This window comes from Schistocerca piceifrons, chromosome 2 (assembly GCF_021461385.2).
Source record: "Schistocerca piceifrons isolate TAMUIC-IGC-003096 chromosome 2, iqSchPice1.1, whole genome shotgun sequence".
NCBI lineage: Eukaryota > Metazoa > Arthropoda > Insecta > Orthoptera > Acrididae > Schistocerca > Schistocerca piceifrons.
The window spans coordinates 442,734,601-442,758,292 of NC_060139.1; the positions used below are offsets into that span (position 1 = coordinate 442,734,601).

The 23,692-nt window shown below is 37.8% G+C and overlaps 1 pseudogene; it reads right to left on the bottom strand.

Moving 5' to 3' along the window:
* Positions 1-15,249: 15,249 nt before the first annotated feature.
* Positions 15,250-15,367, bottom strand: LOC124778049 (annotated as a pseudogene).
* Positions 15,368-23,692: the final 8,325 nt, after the last annotated feature.

A 23,692-nucleotide genomic window follows, 5' to 3' on the forward strand; every position in this document is an offset into this window, starting at 1 on the left:
GTGTGATGGAGGGTACACTGAATTATCGCCATTCACCCGTTTAGTCTTTCTGTTCCATTGAAAACTTCGTGCAGGGAGAAAACAGTACAGTTCGCAGCCCATTTGTCAGAAAAACGTTGTGAGAGGATGTGGGAGTTGGGACACGGACGGTCCCTCTCCCTCACCTCAATTAACCACGCTCTGTGTTACTAGCTGCCCAAAAAATATTGCCTTGCAGCCAGACAACGTTGTCATCCTCGTTACGTTTCTTTGTTGGCCGTTATGGACTCCCATTCCCGTACACTTTTTTATGGTGAACACCGGTGCCAGAGAGGAAAATGATAAAGAAACGTGCATACAGCCATTGTAGCCGTGTTTTAAGCAACAAAAGGGCGAGAAAACCGTATCAATGGCGATCTCTAAACTGCATAAAACGAAACGTGTACCGTGACGAAACCACGCATTTCAGTACTTATATAGACTATACCAGTCACAATAAACTAGTGATGCAGCACCTACTAGCACCATGGGAAACTGATCGAGAGTGTGATCATTATTGTTCTGGAAGTATTAGCACACTGAAGACACGAGACCATTTACGTTTACGTCAGACGGACGCCATCAAGTCAGTCTAAGACAAAAGTTGACCTATGAGCATTCGCGATGATGTTTTAAGACCAGAAGTAAGCGTGTTGGTTTCCTTATAGCCCATATTTTATACTTTAAAATGGTTGCTACGAAAGTACAGCTACAAGCAGAACATTTATTACAGTTTGCACGTGGAAAATTTAATTTATGCAATACTTTTAAGTATTTCTTGAAGCATATCGAAAATAATTTGAAAAAACTGTGAAGCGTTGTCCGTTAAGAATTCCATGTTAGTCACTGTGACACTATATGACCCAGACCGCGGCATATCTTCAAGCCTCACGTTAGGATTCCTATTTTTCCTGCAACGATGATCATTGGTGTAAAATTACCGTATCTAACTGCATATTAAATCGAAGAACGTTACACCCTATTATACGTGCACGATTTTCCTTAATTCTGGCCTCGTGATCGGTAATCGAGATATAATTTAGAGGAAGTAACATTTTTTTTTAAATTTGAATTGCAATGACACCTGCCAGAATATAAAAACACAGCTTTTTTCTTGTATCATTTCCTGCTGGATTTGTCGACGATTTATGTCATCTATCTTTCTCCGATAGCTTCAGCTTCAATCTGCATTTCATAAGCGATAAATTACGATCATAGTACAAATCTGCTGTTGGTAATGATTTTCAGATTAAAATCTGATATCTAAATGTCTGTTTTGCCATTACACACTACGCTCTATCAGAAACCTTCGGGTGTCTCCAAGTCTCTTCCCTATGTACACAGAAGGGGCAGAAGACAGGATACGCACATGTGCTTATAAATGAATGTAAACGTAAACAACTTTTACTATGCCAAAATTACAATGTCCACTTTAAACATATTTTTTCAAAATAATATGAAATCCAAACTGTTAAAAGTTTTGAAATTGATTTCTAAACTTATTCATCTAATCATATAGTAGGACATTCGTTTTTCTATTCATTTTTCCCTTTTTAGAGATCTGAAAAAACCGTTGGACTACACCAGTTCGTAGATGTGAATGAAATAAATATTAATTTTACATCACGACAGTGTGTCCGTCAGAATCTATTACGGTGACATTCACGAAAGAAAATCTTCTCGGTTTTAGAGTTTCGTTCGTGACTGTTGTTAACACTATCGTCACGAGGAGCAAACAGCTGTCCCTGGTTAGCAGCCACTGAAGTTCTATTCTCGGAATAGTGCGGAAAACGTGTTGTACGAAGACGTAAAAATGCCTAACCGCAGAATAAAAGCGGGGTAACTAAACTGGCGATTCTGGCAGTATTAGTGAAGTTAACTGGATAATAAATTTCGTCAGGGACGAGAGTAGCTAAATAACTAGTGATGACAAGACTGTTCGTTAGAACGAGGAAGGAGAAGAAACGGGTACATCACACAATTTGTATAGAAGAATATGCCGATTCCAAATTTATATAAAAATTTCGTAGTATTACTTTTTGATCTCATATTTGAGAAACTGCAACATATGAAAGAATGTGAAACTATTTCCTAAGATAAAACTTTTTATTTATTTGAATTATATTCTGTTGTGTTACTTATGTGAATGAGGTAGATAAAAATGACCATTTGTGACATTTGGCGTGTGTTACAAATGCTGCATTTTGGAAAGGATTATTTCGTTTTATTTAGCAGACAGTGACAAAATAGACGTAATCAAATCGAGAAACCACACCAGTCATGGGTACTATTCCTATTAACAGCTTTTTCAGTATATGACAAGGACATTTTGATTTTTCATGTAGCAAAACGTTAGACGAACTTTGATAAAATAGGTTCTTTCGCATAAAGGAAAGCACTCCGTGTAAAGCTGTAGCAAGATTAGAGACAAATAAATTCTGGGACCTAAGGATTGAAAAAATGTGTAATGTCTTGTTTGTCCCTAGTCTTTACAGGTTTTATTTTTCCTATATTTAAGTTTGTCACACAAGAGAGAAAGTTATTCGCTAATAGGCAATAAAGAGCAGAGAATTTCTTAGAGTTGTTACTCTCCCTGTTACAAATAATCCCATCCACTATTAATTGTGAGTTTTCTTTAGGGGTAGGATGCCAAACCGGCCGACTGGGAGCAGGAGAGGCACCACAGGACACCTTTATTTACAATGTCCTGAATGTAGGCTTGATTGCTTCCATACTCTTTTGAATTCCGCAGAGCGACATACAGTGACGTGCGATAGAAGAAAGCTGTGTGAAGAGGCGTGGCACTGCATTTTGGCACAATTAAGACGAAATAGCATGTCTTACAGTTCCTCTAACGTATGTTCTACATATCAAACTCTTCAGAAAGATGTACGCTACAAAATGAACATATTTCTTGAAAAACTATTTTTTTTAATTTTTTGACGTCCTATCTCAAACGCTCGAGGATAAATAAAGGGGGGGGGGGGGGGGGACGCCACAATCAAGTTTTTTCCACGATTCGGAAATATGGTACATCTGGGGCTGACAATTGGAACTGAAAGTCATTTAGGATGTGCCTCTGGTGCCCATCATTGTTGTAAGTAAATTACTCCAACTTCCTCCAGAATTTTCTAAATTTATAGCACAGGCATAATTGAGGTAGAGGTGATCCTAATATTTTCGACGTTTATTACGGATGCTTTTGAAGCTAGAAACAGAAGAACTTCACAATAAAAACAGGAGATTATAAAATATAGAAACTCTGATAAACAGTTTTAGTTTGATTCGAAAGGCATTATTGACTGTTGATCTGGCTACGAGAAGACACTTTTAAATGGGATGACAAGAATAATGGCACGTGTCATAACGCAATAAGAGATATACATTACGTGGTGTAGTTGCAATCCAATCGAAACATTTCTTATGTAAATTCTACTGGCGTCTGAAAACACTTCGCAGCAAGTGTTATTACATTGGTAACAGAATATGCAATGGAATGAAATAGTTTGCAACTTGCATGTATTTTAAGTACTTGAATAATTACACCTGATATCAGAAATTTGTATGTTATTGTTATATTTTGAAACAATAAAGTTTTCGAAATGACGTGTGTTGGTAAAAATGTACAGTAAACTGAATGTTGGTACACGTAATTTTCTCTGTCTTCAGAGGTTCCAAGGAGTCGCGTACTGTCAGATGCCTGAATTATCAGTCAGTCAACGCTTCTGATTGCCAGTCCCATTGTAGTGGGAGAGCATGTTCTTGTAGCTTTTGCCACTCATAGATGTGTGCAGTAGCAGACTAACGTGAACTTAGATTCACTGGGGTGGCTCAGAATACGCCCTATGTTTAACAAACCAGTGAGAACGTCGCTGGTTGTTCATTGTTAAAGAAATCGTAAATCCTTGAAATGCATCTAAAAATTAATGAAATGCAAGTAAACTATTTAGCTACAACATGAAGGTGATTTGTCTCTAGTGTGCTTACTAGGTGCAATTCAGCATCGCATCAGTGTCATAAATTGTGGAAATTTATATTTTGTGCTATAACCAATTTCTTACATGATTTCAATCTTGAAATGCAATTAAACTATTTATCAACAATACAGTATCATATGTAACGTCATCTGTGTTCTGGCAATACAATCATTCTCAATCAACTTCTACATGTACATTAAAACATCGTGCAGAACAGGCATGAAAAACGGTCTTACCATTTTTTAAACCTGGAAAGTATTTATTCAAGGATCACGCGTCTCGATTCATAGGTGGAAAATTCCACAAAGCAGCACAATAGATAACAACATATCCATCCGCATGTTTCATTAACAAAATTATGCAAAAAATGGTTTTTGTAATTAGTTTAGGATTCAACAAAACACTCAACAGCTGGATATTCTTGTAATATATCTTGTCCTATAAAGAAATACACCTCCCAGTGTAATTACAATTTGTATGTCATTTTAATAACATCAACGACAAGAATTTCATTTGTGTCGATATGATCAGAAGTATGTTAAACTGTATAACCTTAAGTCACAAAGTTTCTGATAGTTCTCAGTTCATTTAAATTTGTTTAACTTGGACGACGACTAAGAGGATTTTCATCATGGTGATAACATTGGGGATATGTTTTTCACAATACCTTCACTGACTAATTATGATAAGCACTTCCTGTCTTGCTAGACATGAAGTGCTTAGCTTCAATCCTTTCTCTGTCAGTTGCTAATTATGTTTAGATGTGTGTATGCGTGAGAAATTGTTTCTCAATAGCTATTTTTCGCAGTGGATTTGTATTGGCGGGCTTAAAGTCAGTCCGATAAATTTTTTGAAGGTGTTCTCAATTTTACTTGAATTGGTGGCACCAGAAGACGTTCCCAACATAGCCAATAACTCTGTTCGTTTTCTTCGCAATAGTCCTGTTCAAAATTCTAAGACTATTAGAGACAGCCGAAACCCCTCCCAAATTTTTACAGAGAAGGTCAGTTTATAGGTAGTTTCATTGATGAAGAACGTGAGTTGTGCAGCGAAAACAAAGATACACATCGTTATGCTTTCGATACTCTCTAAAATACAAGACTGACACCTAAAACTGAATCATGACAACCCAAGTAGTACCATGAATCATTTTCTAACAGAGCACACTCTTTGTTCACAGAACAAAAATTGGACTTCAATACAAAAGAGAATGTTTAGTGAAACTGAGTACCTTTACAATATCATGTTCACGCGTCGTGAGTAAAACGATAAATGGTAGCGGATCTGGGTACTGATAAATCTCTACGACAGTGCCACATATTTTAACATATACACTGGCTTTAACATTGTAGTAAACCGAATTTTCACTAATTTGCTACTTAGACACAGAGAACTGACTGCGGTGGGGGATTCATACAACAAGCAGCACCACATGAGCAGGTCGTGCTGCTTCTGCTTCATATTCACCCTTTCGACAGCAACATCGGCCGCCCTCACTGCAACAGTAAGGTATCTCATTGACGTAGTAACCACAAAGCAACCACTCACCACCTCATGGAGTCGCATATCAGGGTACTTCGTGGAACTCTGGATAGGGTCGCTGCTTTTATGTGCTAACGTCACTGAGACCGTTATACAGAAATGACGTTTTAGGAGACATCATCTTATAAGAGCCAGAAATAGCCTTTCACCAGCGTTTATACTGCGGTACTGGTTTCTGATCGGGCATTTAATTTGTCAATTATTTGCATCTCATGAATATGAAGTGAACAAAATTGGCATTATGCACGGTTAACTATTTAAGGTGACTTGTATATCAACAGATAGTTACTCATATTTATTATCTCCTCGTGACGCTATTCTTGTTGTTTTTCAGATTTCTCATATATAAGTGCGCTTTTTATCGTTTGAATCTGTATTCTCGCTTCATATTCAAACTGCACTACTTTTTTTAAAAAAAATCCATATTCAAACTGTACAACTTTAAAAAAAATCTGATACTGACTTTTGATTGTGCTGTTCAAGTACTATCACTGGACACTTTATTATGATGGTTTAAGAAGCTTTGAAGTTATTTAATTTTAAACGTAATTTAAAATGTTTTGAAATTATTTATTGTTAAAAGTAATAGGTAGGCCTACGTGTACATTGGCCATCGTATCTAGCTAAGGTACTGTTCCAGCCACAGAGAGGGTCTTTAAAAGTGCCTCCTCGCCACCTTTCTTTCACGTGGAACTACTGTCTATTACGTTTCAGCCATGGACAAACAACTTTCACTTCAAGACTCTACATGTGAAGGCCACACAGTGATGCATAATCAGAGTTTCAAGTCGAAGGGGTGCAACAATGTTATTTAAACGTTTCTGAACAAAAAGTTCTCTTGTTCTCAGACGAAACCCAAATCAACTGTCACGAATGTATTAGCGCTGTTTGGTTAGAAACATATAATGCAGGAACAGAAAGAAGAACAGTTTATTTCAGTGATCCTGGATTCTTCCAGCCAAACAAACCTCAAGTTTGTTCCCTTATTGGTTACATGTTACCATCCAAATAGAAGTATCATTGTGCGGTTTTGGAGAACTTTCCCGTTGATAGTGAAATGCATTTGACTTTGTATGTGTTAGAGTTGTTGAAAAGTTCAGTCTTGAGAAAAAGGTTGTAACAATTCCTTTTGACGTCACAAATTAAGAAGAGAAGAAGAGGAAAGGTAAAACCAGCCTTTATTATGATTTGAAAGAACAGAAACTTTACCAACATTTTCATATTTATGTTGATAAACTACAATCATTTTGAATGTTTACAGAAATAGAATACAAATATCTTTTAAATTATAGTAAAATCAGTTCGTTACCAATTCTACCATCAATTTGAAAAGCCAGTGATATTTTCCATGCTGTAAGGTACTACTTCCTGCTCCTTGACTGGTGTCCTTTCCTCCTGAAGACGTTTTTCGAAACCCCACTCTCCTTCACCACCATTCAGTTAGTTACTAGTCAGTTAAATTAATCAGTTTGTTGTTTATTTACCCACAGATTATTTACAAAATGACACCACTCACGATATCTTAACTAAAAAAGGAAAACATTTAAAAAATTACTGGCCATGCACACACAATATTACCTAATCAATGATTTATATCACGTCACTGGTCACTACGTCACTACCTTCACTACACACAAGCACACACAGACACACACACGCACTTTCGGCTGGTATCAGTAGCATGGCGATACTTTTACCATTCTGTCGCCTTCTTCATGCTACCCTTATTGTCTGTCTATAAAGGCTGTCAAGCGAACGGTCCAACATGTAAATAAACTATACAGATGATGTAGAGGGATTAACTTAATGCAACAGCTTTTCCGTTTTTATCTAATTTCACTTTTAAGGGCTAAAACAAGCATGGTTCTATTCTATTCAGAGTCAGTTGGCGCGCTTTAGGTCCACTTTCTATTTTGTACGTTTTTTATGACGGGTAGGTTACATATCCATTTATTTTCGTATCCATTTTCCGTTTTATACGGCTTTATGACGACTGGGTTCCATATTAAGTTATTTTTACACAATCTGACGATGCCCCAAATGGGCGAAACGCGTTATTGATATTAAGCAGCGTTGCAACCTAGAATGTTTTTATTCTGAGGCAACATCAAGTAAGTTTTAGAGCAATTACTTGAGTACTCGAGTATGCAGCTTCCTGGACATTAGAAAAACACGGGGCTTCTGTAGACATTATCATGCCACGCCACTCAGCAAAATGACAACAGAAAGCCAAACTTGCCAATAGTAAATTGAATGATTGGCCCTCGTTCGCCACAAGTCGTGAAATGTGCTCAAAACGGCTAGATGGCCCAGTACAGAAATAAATGAGTGCATACGCTACACACAATGTAACAGGCTGGCCACAGGAAAATCACTCGCAAAAAAACAAAGATAACCAGGATGTGGGGATCCACAACACTTCTAAATTGCTGCCCGTATCCGTAATCTTGAGGTGAGACGGATTCCAAAGACAAATATAGGTCCTCAAAATAGTTGAGTGGCTGACAGTTTGACTTCCATCCAGCGTCCCAGTACCAACAAGTACTCCAATCTAGACAGCCAACTTCAGTGAATGTTCAGCCCACAGGGGTATCAACACGAAACTGCCAACAGCGGGCGCTGACCTGCACGCAGTTTTGTCGACAGTAAAAGACTCCATAAGTGTGCCGCTCACGTCTGTATATTCCCGCTCAACAGCTCTTCCTTTCCCCCTGAGGGGAAGGCGCCCTTTGTTTACCCAGCAACCGGCCAGAGACATTCGCTGTGAACGGCACTATCGATATAAGCGAGCAGCCCCAATTTAAAGTGCATTTGACTCATCGCAAAGTATGTGAAATTTGTGTTTACATTTACGTAAACTTGTATCTGTAGTACGGTTGATTATTTGGAAATAAAATATTATCGTCCCTATATGAACAATAACTCTGCTGTGATACATCTTATTTTGTCCCGAAGTAATGAGCATTATTCGTAAAATATCATGAATTCACTAAAACATAATATGTAAACCCTGTGAAAATAAGTCATAAAACAACACAAGTGTTCTACGGTAATATGAACTGTCAAACACTTATTCATTGAATTAAGACGATTTTGGTTGCAAAATATTTCTTATTTACATGAAATAATGCATTCGCTCTTTTTGCAGCGTCATCAGGTTGGCCTAGGGGTGAAAAATGACAGCAGTGAGACATATGCAGATTAAAATTGCGAAATGGAGTTAATATAAAAACACAAAAGAGTCAAAGTTCCTGGCTGTGCAGCGGTCTCTACAGTTAAATGTAACGTGAACTTACGTAAAAATTAATGTGGAAAACTAACATTTGTCCTTTAATGCCCACATATGCCACTAAAATAAAATTTTATAAGGAACAGTTGTCCTGTCGTCATGGGATGAATAAAAGCATTACGGAACCTGGGGCCGGGAGTACAATGCCAAGTGTAAATACCAGGTGCAGAAGTATGACACCGGAATTTCCCGTATTTTGAGAACCCTAAGCTTCGTAAATTGGTGGTAAGTTCCTATGGGACCAAACTGCTGAAGTCATTGGTCCTTAGGCTTACACATCAGTTAATCCAACTTAAACTAACTTATGCCAAGGACAACACACACGCACATGCCCGAGGGAGGACTCGAACCTCTGACGGGGGCAGCCGGGCGAACCGCCTTCGTAAATCTTGGGTGAATCTAGTCAAACCATCAACATCCACTGAAAGACCAAATCACTTTCGAAAGCAGACGATGCTCTGTGTTTGGTGGGATGAGAAGAGTGCCATATACTATGAGTAGCTAAAACTTGGTGACACAATTAACACTGATCGCTACCAACAGCAAATGATCGATTTAAACTGAGAGTTATGTGAAAAAACGACTGGAATATGGAAAAAGGCAACCAAAAGTCATGCTTCATGATAACACCCCATCACACACAGAAAAACGGGTCAGGAAAACGATCGAGGCGTTTAGCTGAGAACTTGACTTGGCTCCATCCGATTATCATCAATTTGCATCAGTCGCTGAACAACGCCTTAGTTCGTATGAAAATGTAAGAAAATGGCTCTCTGACTGGTTCGCTTCAAAATAAGACTGCTTTTTGGCGTGGCACTGATGGCCTGCCGGAGAGGTGCGAGAAATGTATGAATAGCAATGGAGATTATTTTGAATAAAATATTGTTTATCAGTTTCAAACAACAGACGTGTCATTATTGCTACCAAATTCCGGTTTCATACTTCTGAGCCTGGTACAGTGTTTGCTAAACGGGAAAACTATGACAAACCAAGAAAAATTAAGAAATCTTCACGTAACACGGAGCCAACCGCGTTATGTCGTCGGGAAACAAAGTCCGGCATGGAATTTTTTGCTTTAAAATTTTCACATATTGGTTCTATATTTTCTGTATATGTGCTGTAAAGTGTGATGTATTGGAGGTTGAAGTTCTTTGCATTGTATGTGAATAATGTATGTAAAATGCTATGTAAATTGTTTATTACGTTGAATAAGTTTCTGATGTCACATGTATTTACAAATATTTGTGTGTATAAACTGTTCATGTTGATGCACATTTGACAATGGTAAGAAATGGTCAAGCTTAGGAACAATGTAAGAAATAGGTATTCTGTAAAAGCCAGAGCGCTTTTGTTTGAAACGAAAGTGGCTCTGGGGAGTGGAAAAGGTGGCAAGGACTAATTAGCGCGCTACCTACATCAAGCAAGGAAAGTAAGTCACACAGTCTGTAGGCAACAGTGACTGAGGCAACACCCTTGTGGAGCAGGAGAAGCTTTGCCTGCAAATTTCCACAAAAATGCCTCGGATGAAGACTGAAAATGTCTTATGGCATAGTAGCGAGTTGTTGGGCTACTATATGTAAAATTGAACGACGGCAGGAAGAGAAAATGAGCCCATACAGCAAGATACTTGCAGGCCGTACTGTGGGTAGTGTAGCCGTCATAACTGTTCGCCACATCCAAGCCTACAGCCACTAGATAATATTTTTTTTTGGTATTTTACTTTTTTACAGCGTGAACCATTAATTTAAACTGTGTTTTACTAGTAAATAACCATTCTTTATCTTTAAAGAAACTGGTTCACCCTCTTAATTCATCCTAGTCATACACCTACATAGGGTTCCTTTATTGTGTTCAATCCGAGTATCCTGTTTTACAGACTTACGAAGTGCCAAGTTAATATAAAGAGGTACCATTTAAATTGTTTTTGTGTAATAGTTGTCTTAATTGTTTCACTGAAAGGCGTAATGAGAATTGTAGTTAGAGTAATAACACGTCCATTCTTTAATACATTACAGAGAAATAAAGTGAAACTATTCTTGTTTTATAAGTTTTCTTAACTATTGCAAAGTGTTATAGTAAAAGTTTGCTTGCATAACATTCAAACAAAGTTAAGCCAAGTTATTAAAATCTATTAAATGACTATACAGAATTAAAAGAGTAATAGCTTTTGAAAGTAAATTCCAGTAAGAAAGAGGTTTCCTTGAACTGAAATGTTCAGTATAAAAAGTTTAGTATCTAAGTACTTTAGTATTTAAGTTTTTTGGTTACGGAAAGTGCTTTTCTAAAGTTCCCCCTGGCCAAATTTCTTTAACTTCCTTTAAGTTATCTACTGGGCTGTTCCTCTTTTAAAAATGTAATGTATGAGGGTGTAGTAGGAAAAAAAAATTCCAGTGTCTCCACCAACATTGTTTACCTGGAGTAACATTTTTTTGAAGAAGCAACTTAAACAGAAGCAAGAAAGTAGGCAAAATACATACTTCGCTTTTCCAATACTTCACTGTTTCATTGCTTCGATAGGCTGACGACCATTAGTAAGTATTTTAAACCACTAAATGAACTTGGAACTAAGTTGTCCTAGCTTCAATATAATACTATTCATACTGCATTTCTTTCCAAATGCTGGGTAATATATTAGGAAAATAATTGAATAGTCTGAGTTACTTATCCATTAGATACAATACACGATTAAATCCTGTAAAAAGGGTTACTGTACTGATTAGCTTTTCCTGTTAACAGTTCTATCCTCCCACAGTGGACTGTATTTTGAAACTAAACAAAATATAGTAAGAGGGTTACACGTGGCAACATAGAGACAGGGTTTTCTGTTATTTAGGTAGAAGTACTAAATTACAATAGTAACGGTCGAGTTATAGGCTGACTTATCCAGTTCTCGACCGCAGTATTTACTATTTGTCAGCTGTACGCAACACTCCATGCTGCGTGCGCCGGAACGCGGTTGGTTCCATGTTACGGAAGATTTCTTAATTTTTCTTTGTTTGTCATAATTTTCCTATCTAGCAGACACTGTATTTATATTTGGCATTGTGTTCCCAGTTCCAGGTTCCGTAGTGCTTTTATTCATCCCAAGACGACAGGACGATGGTTCCTTATAAAATTTCATTTTAGTGCCACATATGGACATTAACGGACAAATGGTCCCCACATTAATTTTTACGTAAGCTCACTTACAGTTAATTGCAGAGACTGCCCCGCAGCCTGAAACATTGACTCTCTTGTGTTTTTATATTAACTCTATTTCGCAATTTTAAACTGCATATGCCCCACTATTGTCATTTTTCGCCCCAAAAGGACGAAACGCTCATTTCTTGTAAATTAAAGTTATTTTGTATCCGAGAGTGTCTTATTTCAAGAAACTCATAAACGGTGCTGTACCAGGCGTCTAGTATGGAATGGAACCATTTTATTCCAATACTTATCATTCATCGTCTACGAATTTCACTTCAGTAACTGCCAAAAGCATATTTGTACAAAGCGCATGACACGTGACAGCCCAAGGTGACGGTCAAGGTGGATACACTGTCGCCAAAATTGGTTTTGTATGGACGTTTGACTAAGTCATACATGTCACATTATACGGGGGTGGTGTATAAACTAAGTTTCCCCAACCATTCTTACTGGCAAACGACAGCTCCATATCATTTTTACCCCTATTTATGCTGTGGCCAAGACAAAGTCAGAAAAGTGACTATAAATAAAGAAAACTTCTGACAATAAACTATATTTGCATTAAATTTTACATACTGTTGTTTACTCAATTATCAACCATATCTTACCACCTTGAGGAAGCCGAAATAGTATTTCACACAATTCTGACTGAACAGAATCCCAAAAATATTCCGAATACGGTGAATAAAAAGAAGTTCAATAGGTTTTGTTAATCAACAACAAGTATTCTGAAGAAATAATAGAAATAGGACACATTCTATGCTCTTTTCATAGCAGCAGAGGAGATACTATCTCAGTAAATGAAAGAGTATTATGCAAATGATGTGTGGATTGTATGTAAATGTGGACTTCATGTTTAGCTGCATTCTAAGTTTCACAAAGAGTTACTAGTTTTAACTACAGTGAAAAATAACCTTAAAATTTATGTTTCACACTTGAAGAATTTGAGCTTGTAATAGTCGCTTTAGTATGCACCATTGTTTGTTCAAGCAAATTATTCCATTTGACATTTTTTCCTTCTGCTGATTTATAATGATCATCTCACAGACACCGCTAGCTTTCTCAGGTATAAGTCTAAAAGGAAATTTGAGAAAACATTAATACCCTGTCAAACAGTTATAGTGTTCATTTCACATTGAATTAGCCCTATTTACAGTTTAGTATTCTAGAACTATAGCTGGGTTAAATATTTTGAACATTGCTCCAGCCTGTAACGTGTAATTTGGGGAGAGGTAGGAGTCGGATTTTGGCAGTGAGTTGTGGAGGCATGGCCTTGATTTAACAAATAATTTACTAAACATAAAGTGTTCATGACAACAGAAAAAACAAATGAACAGAATTCGGCTTGCAACCAAACATGGTTCTACCAATCGGCGCTCAAACAAAAGAATAAGAATTACACTGCTCTCAACACAGTGAAACAGAGATGCGTAAAACAGAATTAAAATCAGTTTTACCCCAGCTCACGTAATCAAGCAACAACAATAATAATTACAATGTATGATTCTACAGACTGTCAGATTCAATAAATATAGCTTCTGTAATTGAGCAGAGGGTGCTAAGACATTCTCAAACTTAATTAAAATGATCCACATAGCACTAGCTAAACAGTTGCCTACGACTATTCCCATCACCAACTAGTCACTACGACAAGATACCGTGAGCCATCTGCACGACTGTCTACTCATGTCGTGTATCCCCGAGTCCTGGACGACCACGAATCCAAGACGGCCCCTCACTGTTCAGCAAGGGGTTAGAGGAAAAGATGTATGCACTTAGTAGGTTTATTGTGGAAACTTCCAAACAGTTAACTTAGTAGATATAACTGAAAGAGACAATAAAAGTACCGGTACACAGAAAATAAAATCAGATAAAAACCTCCCATAGTCAGTATAGATGCCACTTAATCCTCCTCACTGGGATGGTCCACGGAATATGCAGTATCACTGCCAGTGTCATGGTTATCTTGCATTTTTTCCCACAGTAGAGTGTCTTCACTACCATCTAATATGTTTATTACACTGCACTTCTTAAAGCCGTTCACAACTGATGCACTGGATATGTGTGCAAGCAGTCTGCTTCCATTTCGCAATTAGAGATACTGAAGCATCGTCACCTTCCTGGTGGATGGCAGGGCTTGACCATTTTTAAGTAACTATTTGCTGCAAACTGGTTGGCCTTTAAATGGATTATTCACCACCAAATCTAGCACTTGTAGTTGCGAAGCCATGCCTACTGCAGTGACCTGGATGTAATTTCATTTCTACCTTCACTGTTGGTGTCAAATGCGCCTTCGGAGCATCAAGGACCAAAATCCCACGAGTCTTTAGGAGAGCACCCGATCTCCTGCTCCAGACAGTACAGAGCCAGTTTTTAACCAAGTCATTGGTCGTCCATTATTTTTTGTTGCAGGGAAATACGATACCAATCAGCAGCTATTCCTTCGGCATGCATTTACGCCTGAGGATGACGTAAGGCCGCATCTTCGTTCCACGGTAAGCACACACTCAAAGAAAACTATATATTGACAAACAGCCAGCACGGATTCAGAAGATATCGTTCTTGTGAAACAAAACTAGCTCTTTATTCTCGCACAATAATAAGTGCTATCGACAGGGGACGTCAAACTAATTCTATATTTTTAGATTTCCAGAATGCCTTGGCACAGTTTCTCACAAGCGACGTCTAATTAAATTGCGTGACGATGGAGTGACGTCTCAGTTGTGAGAATGCATTCATGATTTCCTGTCAAAGGGGTCACAGTTCGTAATAACTGACGGAAAGTCATCGAATAAAACAGAGGTAATATCTGGCGTTCCTCAAGGAAGTGCTATAGCTCCTCTGTTGTTCCTGATTTACATAATAGACTTGGGAGGCTCTCTGAGCAGATGATACTGTAATTTTCCGTCATGTAATGTCATCAGGTGATCAAAACGAATTGCAAAATGATTTAGAAAGACATCCGTACATTGCAAAAAGTGGCAGTTGTCTCTAAATCTTGAAAAGTGTCATGTCATCCACATCAGCACTAAAAATAGCACTCCGTCTTCAGGCCACGAGTGGCCTACCGGGATCATCCGACCGCCGAGTCATCCTCAGTGGAGGATGCGGATAGGAGGGGCGTGGGGTCAGCACACCGCTCTCCCGGTCGTAAGATGATATTCTTGACCGAAGCCGCTACTATGCGGTCGAGTAGCTCCTTAGTTGGCATCACGGGGCTGAGTGCACTCCGAAAAATGGCAACAGCACTTGGCGGCCTGGATGGTCACCCATTCAAGTGCCGACCACGCCCGACAGCGCTTAACTTCGGTGATCTCACGGGAACCGGTGTATCCACCGCGGCAAGGCCATTGCCCAGCACCAAAAATAATCTACTAAATTTCATTTACAAGACATATCACGCAAATTTAAAGGCTATAAACTTAACTAAATACTCAGGTATTACAATTATGAATAACTTAAATTGGAACAATTACATTGATAATGTAGGGGGAAAGCAAATCAAAGACTGTGATTTATTGGCAGAACGCTTAGAAAATACGACAGATACTTGATAACGTAACTTTCTCTGAAAGATTAGCTCAGTTAAAACATTACTTGGCTACACTGAATGAACGACCATAGTTGTCTAATCTGACTACACAGACACCGAGAGGAATCTTGTTATAGCTATTTCACATTACAAATTCAGTTCATTTACAGTACCAATGTACAGAATGTTTAACAGAGTTTCAATAGATTCATAACAGGTCAACCAGTTTTTAGCTTGATGCAGAATAATTTGAATTAGTGACCTTAATAATCAGTAATTCTGCCTGAATCGAGAGATAAATCTATTTTACCTACTTAAATGCATAAAGGCTATTGTAATGTTATATCTGCATATGTTTATGTATGAGTAATTGGGCGTGTGAGTGAAAACTTTCGTTTATCATTAATTAATAAGCGAAGACGTGAGACATTAGTTCAGAGTAGACGTTCCTGACTTATTCCAATAGAACAATATCCAGTGAACAGTCATTCCAGTTATGGATAGGAACAGTGACTTTTAGTACAGCCTTCATACATATATAGTGCAATAACAGTATTCCAATGTTAGTTGGTCACACATATTATTAGTATTACACGTTTCAAACAATGTTTTATGTGTCTGTCTTCACTGCATTGTTTTTTGAAAAGTTTTACCTTGAGAATCTAGAATGGAACTAGAAGAAGAACTTTACTATCTGCTCCAGTAAGAGATTAAATACAAAGTACAGAAAATATAAAACAAATACGATATACCTCTCATTCTGCCGCACTACAACAAGTCATAACCACATAAAAATGAGTCAGAAATACCATGTGTGCTTCAACGCAATATACATAGGATGCAAAGCTATATTAGAGATTATTGATGTATGCGTAATGTACAGATTATTATACAAAACAATTAAAAAAGTGATTCACTTAAAAGTACAGTTTTTTAAAGTATTGTCAGTTGTATTTAAATATGCTAAAAGATGTATATATATATATATATATATATATATATATATATATATATATATATATATATACTGACAGTTTAAAGCGGGTCAAAATTTGAGCAGATGTTCAAAAAAATTGATCACAGATATTATTCCAAAATGAAGAACACTGTGATGACTCAAGAATTACTGTTACAAAGGAAGAAGATGAAATAAAACTCGGGAATATATATATATTGGTCTGTCCCTCGTATTCAAGTATAAATTGTGGTTAGAGCAATAAGTAACAAAAAATGAAAAAGGAAAGGAAACGAACGTGAGGTAAAAAATGACAAGCAAATTGCAATAACATTTGGATGAAATAAGTGAGAGAGAGTGAAATACAGCAGTGGTCATGGGCGGGGCGGGGTCTATCTGTCATTCTTTCGTCTCCTTACTCTCTCTCAGTCATTTCTTCCATCCGACGTCCTTCACTCTGGAGCAGTAGACACACGCTAGGCAGTGTAAAGCAGCGTTGACGAAACCACTACCTAATACCCACCACACAGAGGCCGCGTAACTCAAGTTGCAAATCAGTTCCTGAAAGTTCATTTTCATATATTTCGGGCGGTAGGAGAATGCACTTTAATTGTAGTAAGCATTTGAAAACTCTATTAACGTCCTTTTCTTCATAAAGAAGCACATGAAATGGCTATCAAGTCCGCATTTAATAATGCAAATGCTTTATCATTCGAAGTTCACTGTTTATCCATCATGTTTCACACGTAAGAGTAGCCAGAATTTCTACAAGTCTGACCCGATTAATTGTGCGATCCAACAGTCACTGACCCACCACTATTAGCGAGTTGAACATTCTGTCGTTTCAGTGGTCTATGTCAACATTGCTCGCCAAAGTATTCCATAAAGAACACGGAATATGCCGTAGAAAATTTCTCTTCGACCAAAAATTTCACACGCTCGTAAAACTTCAATTAATTAATTCCGAAAAATCACACTTTCCTCCAGATGTTCGTAACTTAAACCGCTTTAGTCACGACACGTTCTAAACATAATGAACTCCCTAGTTCTTCATTTTACATACTATTTTCAGGGACACAAGGTGTTAACCGGAAGCAGGTTAGCGAGCGACTATCTCGATACTCCTCTCCTCTTTGCCTATCTAATTATCTGCGTGCGGGAACCGCTTGGTTCTGATTGGCTATTGATCTGAATGACCAATCAGAATGATCCTTCTAAATCATGCTCGCGGAAAAACTTGCCTTAGCCAACCACTAATCAGATAGTCATTTAAGTCATTACAATTTAAGTTTCTAATATATTGTTTAAGAAAATAGAACGAAACGCAAATTATTCTTTAAATTAATATAGAAAATTTCTCCACTTCACACTTTTATTCTGGCTGCTCTCTTACAAAAGCAAGTACACATCGACATACGTCATCAGCGTCGTGGTTGCAACACAATTTTTCCACGGTTCAATTTTGTAAGGTTTTACATAAAATGACATTAAGCTTTAACGTATGTCCCGCACACGCTCTCTCATTCATTCCCATGTATTCACACCAACAAATAATAAGCAAATAGTAATTCTGAATGATTTGTATACTAAATAACGTAGAGTAATTAAGTTTTGAAAAGAAAATTCCAATTAAGTGATTTTATATACTGTGAGCTTTGTTATGACTTCAGATGATAATAAAAGACATTTGGTTTTTATTACTAACTGAGTTTTGAAACGTAAGTGTCGGTTTTACGATATCTAAGTAATTTTCTCAATCTCTGTAACTATAATAGATAAAAATCTGAAATTTTGACAGGATCCCTTCCTTAATAACAAAAGATTGCGTTCCAAGCTTGAACAAAATCAGGTAATAATTACTATGGTTTATTTAAATTCGTAGGGGTATGAATTTGCGTACCGACTGAATGTTACTTGAATGGCTGGTAACGTCAGCTGCGCTGTGAGTCAGAGCGAAGAAAAAACATAGCCATCCTGAAGCCACTGTGCTACTCAGCTGCGTGCCCTACTGCACCGAATGTTATCTCGTAATAACTTGCTACGGTACAGTCGCTGGATGGCACTGGCTGCTCTTAGTTCCGTGTGAGTTTATCTCGTCTACGGTTCTCGTCGCGGTATTTGGGGCAGCGGACGTCCTGCAGGGAGCGGCGCGCTGCACCGCGTGCCGCTGAGTCCACAAAGACTTGTAGGCGACGCGACGGCGGTACTGTTGGCCTCTGAAAGCCTTCCACGGCGTACGATGGCACTAAAAACTAGGAGCTCACATGTCACGAAGCAAGTTCTTCAAATGTTTCTAAATAAGAGTTTTCGTTGAAACCATTTTGCCTGTTAAGAACACAACCAGTAAACGGTCTCCACTGCCAAAAATTTAATATTCCTCCTAAATGTTGCGGTATCCACTGCGGTGGGGACAATTTTCAAAATATGTGCTATGTCCGTTATTCTATGTTTTGGATTCTTAAGTGATCACCAGATCCCGATTTTTGCAAATACATATATATATGTTTTTTAAATCTGTTTCAAAAGTACGTCCTCTCCACTCAGTATAAAAGCAATTGCAATCGTCGCATGTAATTTTACCAACGACTGAAACTGAAAATTTACTGTGTTGATGGGTAACATATTCTGCGGCAGAATGAGACATATACCGCGTTTACATTATAATTATTCTAGCCGGCCGGAGTGGCCGAGCGGTTCTAGGCGCTACAGTCTGGAACCGCGCGATCGCTACGGTCGCAGGTTCGAATCCTGCCTCGGGCATGCATGAGTGTAATGTCCTTAGGTTAGCTAAGTTTAAGTAGTTCTAATTTCTAGGGGATTGATGACCTCAGAAGTTAAGCCACATAGTGTTCACAGCCATTTGAACCATTTATTCAACTTTACTTTTAATATTTTACTGTAGTAGATAGTAATGTTTTTCTTTTACTTGTATTGCAGATTCTGAAAGTGGCAATTGTATAGCCAAAATTAGTATTCTCTTCAATAACTTTGTGATTAACATAATTAAATATAAAATTATCGTCACTCTCCAAATTGTTATTTATGTGAAATTATATTAAACGTTTTGTTTGTTGACCGTGGTTCAAATGGCTCTGAGCACTATGGGACTTAACTTCTGAGGTCATCAGTCCCCTAGAACTTAGAACTATTTAAACCTAACTAACCTAAGGACAATACACACATCCATGCCCGAGGCAGGATACGAACCTAGGACCGTAGCGGTCGCGCGGTTCCAGACTGTAGCGCCTAGAAGCGCTCGGCCACTCCGGCCGGCGGTGACCGTGGTGCAGACGCACTTAGTTTCATAACAGATAGCCCCTGATGAGACCATTTCAGCGGTCTTTGGAAATTAGGTACTGCTTCAGTAAAAACAGATTTGGGCAAATGAATGAGCATTAATATTATGTTTAACCAACTACTCAGAATGACAGGAGAAATGAATACTAAAATAGAAGCGCATCACAATTAAACCGACAAAATGTGGCAGGTTACGATAAACTAGTTGATAAACTGGAAGTCGCTCACGTTGAGTTCACGAAATAAGGACGAGTAGCAATAAGCTAACCGACGAAGGAGCCTATGATAAACAAACAGCAGGTTATGATACACTTGAAAATGCAACAAAAGCAAGCTGCAATAAACTAGACAAAGAGGAGGAAGAGAAAAGAAAAAAAAGAAAAGAAGATATTAAATGAAAATGAAGTGACGAGAAAAAGAGAGACGAAGATAAAGAGGAGATGAAGGAAGATGATGATAACGAAGGAAGCAAATAAGGTGAAGGAAAGAAAGAAGGTGAGGGCAAGAACTGTAACCAACGAATACATGCTTCAGATGAAACAAATGATCGTAGATATATAGTATTCTGGGTTGCTCGGGATTTGTGAGCTGAAATTGCAGATTAGAAAGAAACTGCAGAAATAAAACCACAAGTGAAATGGACTACACGTGATACAGCAAAGAGCTTTTAAACAGACATTTCGTTTTTGTTTTCAATAGACTATAACACTCTCATATATGTCTCTTCCCTAATAACCGACCCTTTAGCCCTGTCACGGGAAAAGCCACATATATAACTAACGTGGAGTGAAACCCGCTAATGTTACATTCTGAGAGGATTTTGAAGTTCGACCGCGCTTATGTATAATGGGCAAAGATATGGGACTATAATTTCGAATTTGGCGAAATTAATAGAAAAACCAAGCGGACTTTAACCTTGGGAGTTAATGAAAGTGGCAAAATGATAAATGAATGAAAAGAAATGAACGGTCGCCAGCCCAATTAGGCACATTAATTTGGAAATATCTGTTTGATAAAACTGAATATTAGTCATTGGAATTACTTTTGGTGAGATTTCCCTTTGAATATCAAACAGGATGCAAACTGACACAGTGCACCACGTAGTATGTGTAGCAGCTGTTACCGATAACACACACACCAGTGAATTATGGGGAGCAAATTTGCTCCAAGTTCATACTAATGACAGCCACACTCAAGAGCATTAATTCATCAGATACTGAAATGTCGCTGCATGAAGTGCAGATATAAATTTTGACATGAGGGGCTTCTATCTTGACTGACATGAAACACACAAATAAAGATGAACAAACGTCATAAATACACTGTTTCAGTTCCTCTGCATATATCAGTTTTCCTTAGCAACAGTAATAGTTCAGGTTTTTCTTAGTAGGTGGAGGATATGATGGGGTACCACTAAACTAGTATAGGTACACTAGTCAAAGCTCTTTGATTATTACAATAGTAAAGACTAACTCTAAAAGATAATCATTCACTTCACTTGGAGTAGTTCATAAATTACTTCGCAAGACAATAAAATACAAGACTGGGTTTAATTAACTTTAAAAAAAGGAACCTTCCATGTTGGGTACCAAAAATACACCTTCTTTAAAACTGTGCGTAATTTCTTTCTAATTTTTTTATCCTAATTCTCTACGTTATGAAGTATAAAAATCATTCAAAATTATTATTTCCTCATTATTTGTTGGTGTGAAGACACGTAAATGAATGAGAGAGTGTGTGCGGGACATACGTTAAAACTTAATGTCATTTTATCCCACTTTACTTTTGTGGTTTTAACTTTAAGTTTTACTACTGATTTTATTTTAGACAAAAAATCACTTTTAAACACATGAATGCAAGAATAGTTCATTTAAATCAGGATACTCGATTTTAATAGCACTTAGCTGAGGACCCTGCGTAGTTTCGTGATCAGGATTGAAAATATGGTTCCAGACACAAATTTATGTTTAATGTGGTTATTACTGAAACAACACTCAATTTAACAGGTCCATGCCCATATACATTACTTAACTGAAAGTATGAAGTTTGTGAAGAAGTAGCGAAGATTGGTGGCAGGCGCAATGGCGGCTAACTGTACTCACGGCTCTTGATGTACGAATGGTCTATAAAATCTCTTCCTGGCGTCGTATTTTCAACACATTACAGCCATTACATTATGCCGTGAATACCAAATAATAGGCAGATCCACATCCGAGGCAAATCCCTTATAATGCAGCTTACAGTTGCCTCTCATAACACCCTCGATGAGCACTGTGCTAAGGCTAACCACATACTGTGTGTCGTTCACACAAAGGAGCCGCTCAGTTCGACCGCCAAACCCCCCTTTTTACATCGCACCATGCCACTTCCGTTGCGGAGGGACTTCTCTACGGTGTTTACATATTACAAATACAAGTGCCCTAAGCATCAACCAGCTTTTAACAAAAATTTGCTTTATATAGACATATTCATATTATAATAATTTACCATTTCAACATTCTTTTGCTTTTTTTCATGTATACATTACAAAACTCTAACTTCCTTGCCATAGATCAAGGAGTTTCAACAACACAGAATACACACTTCATAAATTGTAAATACACAGTTACATAAAATAAACCTACTCTCAATCGATGTAAGTATTACAAGATCACTAATTTACATTTACCCAAGCTTTAAAATATTTGTATTACATTAACAGTGTGACAGTAAATTACAGGCAGGGTTTGTGCTTATAGACAGGTTTGATATATATAGAAAATCGAAATATTACGGAGTTATACAGAGTACGTCTCTACTGGTTAACATAATCCGTTAACGTATTGTTACAATTAGTGTGATGGTTTATTTATAAGTAGAAGAGGTACAGTTACTCAGAATACAATATATGTGTACCGTGCAATAGGTCAGATCATCTACATTGTTAAACAATACGATCAACAGGAAGAAGAGGAAAGGGCGGTGGGAAGAGGGGGGGAGGGGGAGGAAGGTGGAAGCAGCCAGATTGGGGGGGGGGGGGGGGGAACGGACAAGAAGTCTAGGACTGTGTTTTCAGATACCTCATCTCAATCTTTGTTCGAATGTATGCAAGCCACGTCCTGTATGGCGTGTTGTACCATTTCAAAAAACCATCAAATAGGTTCAAATGGCTCTGAGCACTATGGGACTTAACTTCTGAGGTCACCAGTCCCCTAGAACTTAGAACTACTTAAACCTAACTAACCTAAGGACATCACACACATCCATGCCCGAGGCAGTATTCGAACCTGCAACCGTAACGGTTCAAAAAACCATCACTTAACTCTGTGTGTATGGCAACGTTCTCACTAACAGCTTAATCAAGCTTTAAGCCGGTTACGATGTGAACTCAATTCTGATTTAACAATACCAGATGATAGTTACGGATTTAATGTAACATATAAATGTCAGCTGTTACCTATCCACTGACCTAGGGTATGACACATTTTTTCGAAATCAGTAACATACTGTCTCAATTCCAGTGTGAGCTATACTGTTTACTAATATGGCTCATTGCCACTGGTCAGTTTAGGTATTATGATAACTATGGAGTGAATTGTACACTCTGCGTCCTAGGTTACAGCCATTCACACTCCTTTTATATAAAAGTTGTGATAAATAGTAGGTTTGTGAACTCATGTACATACTTTTACTACCGAATTAGCTGCTGTGTGCATGTAATTGATGTTACATCAATCATAACCTAGACCTACTGTTACAAACAATGTAGTGCGGTATGATACATTGGTTTTGAAATGTAGCCAATTTTTATAAGATTTATATGGTTATGGTAGTCCTTCATATGCTGTGGCTAGGTAAAATAGCTACTGGATTTACTTAAAACTAAGTGTCAATCTTACCAAGACGTTTAACCAGCG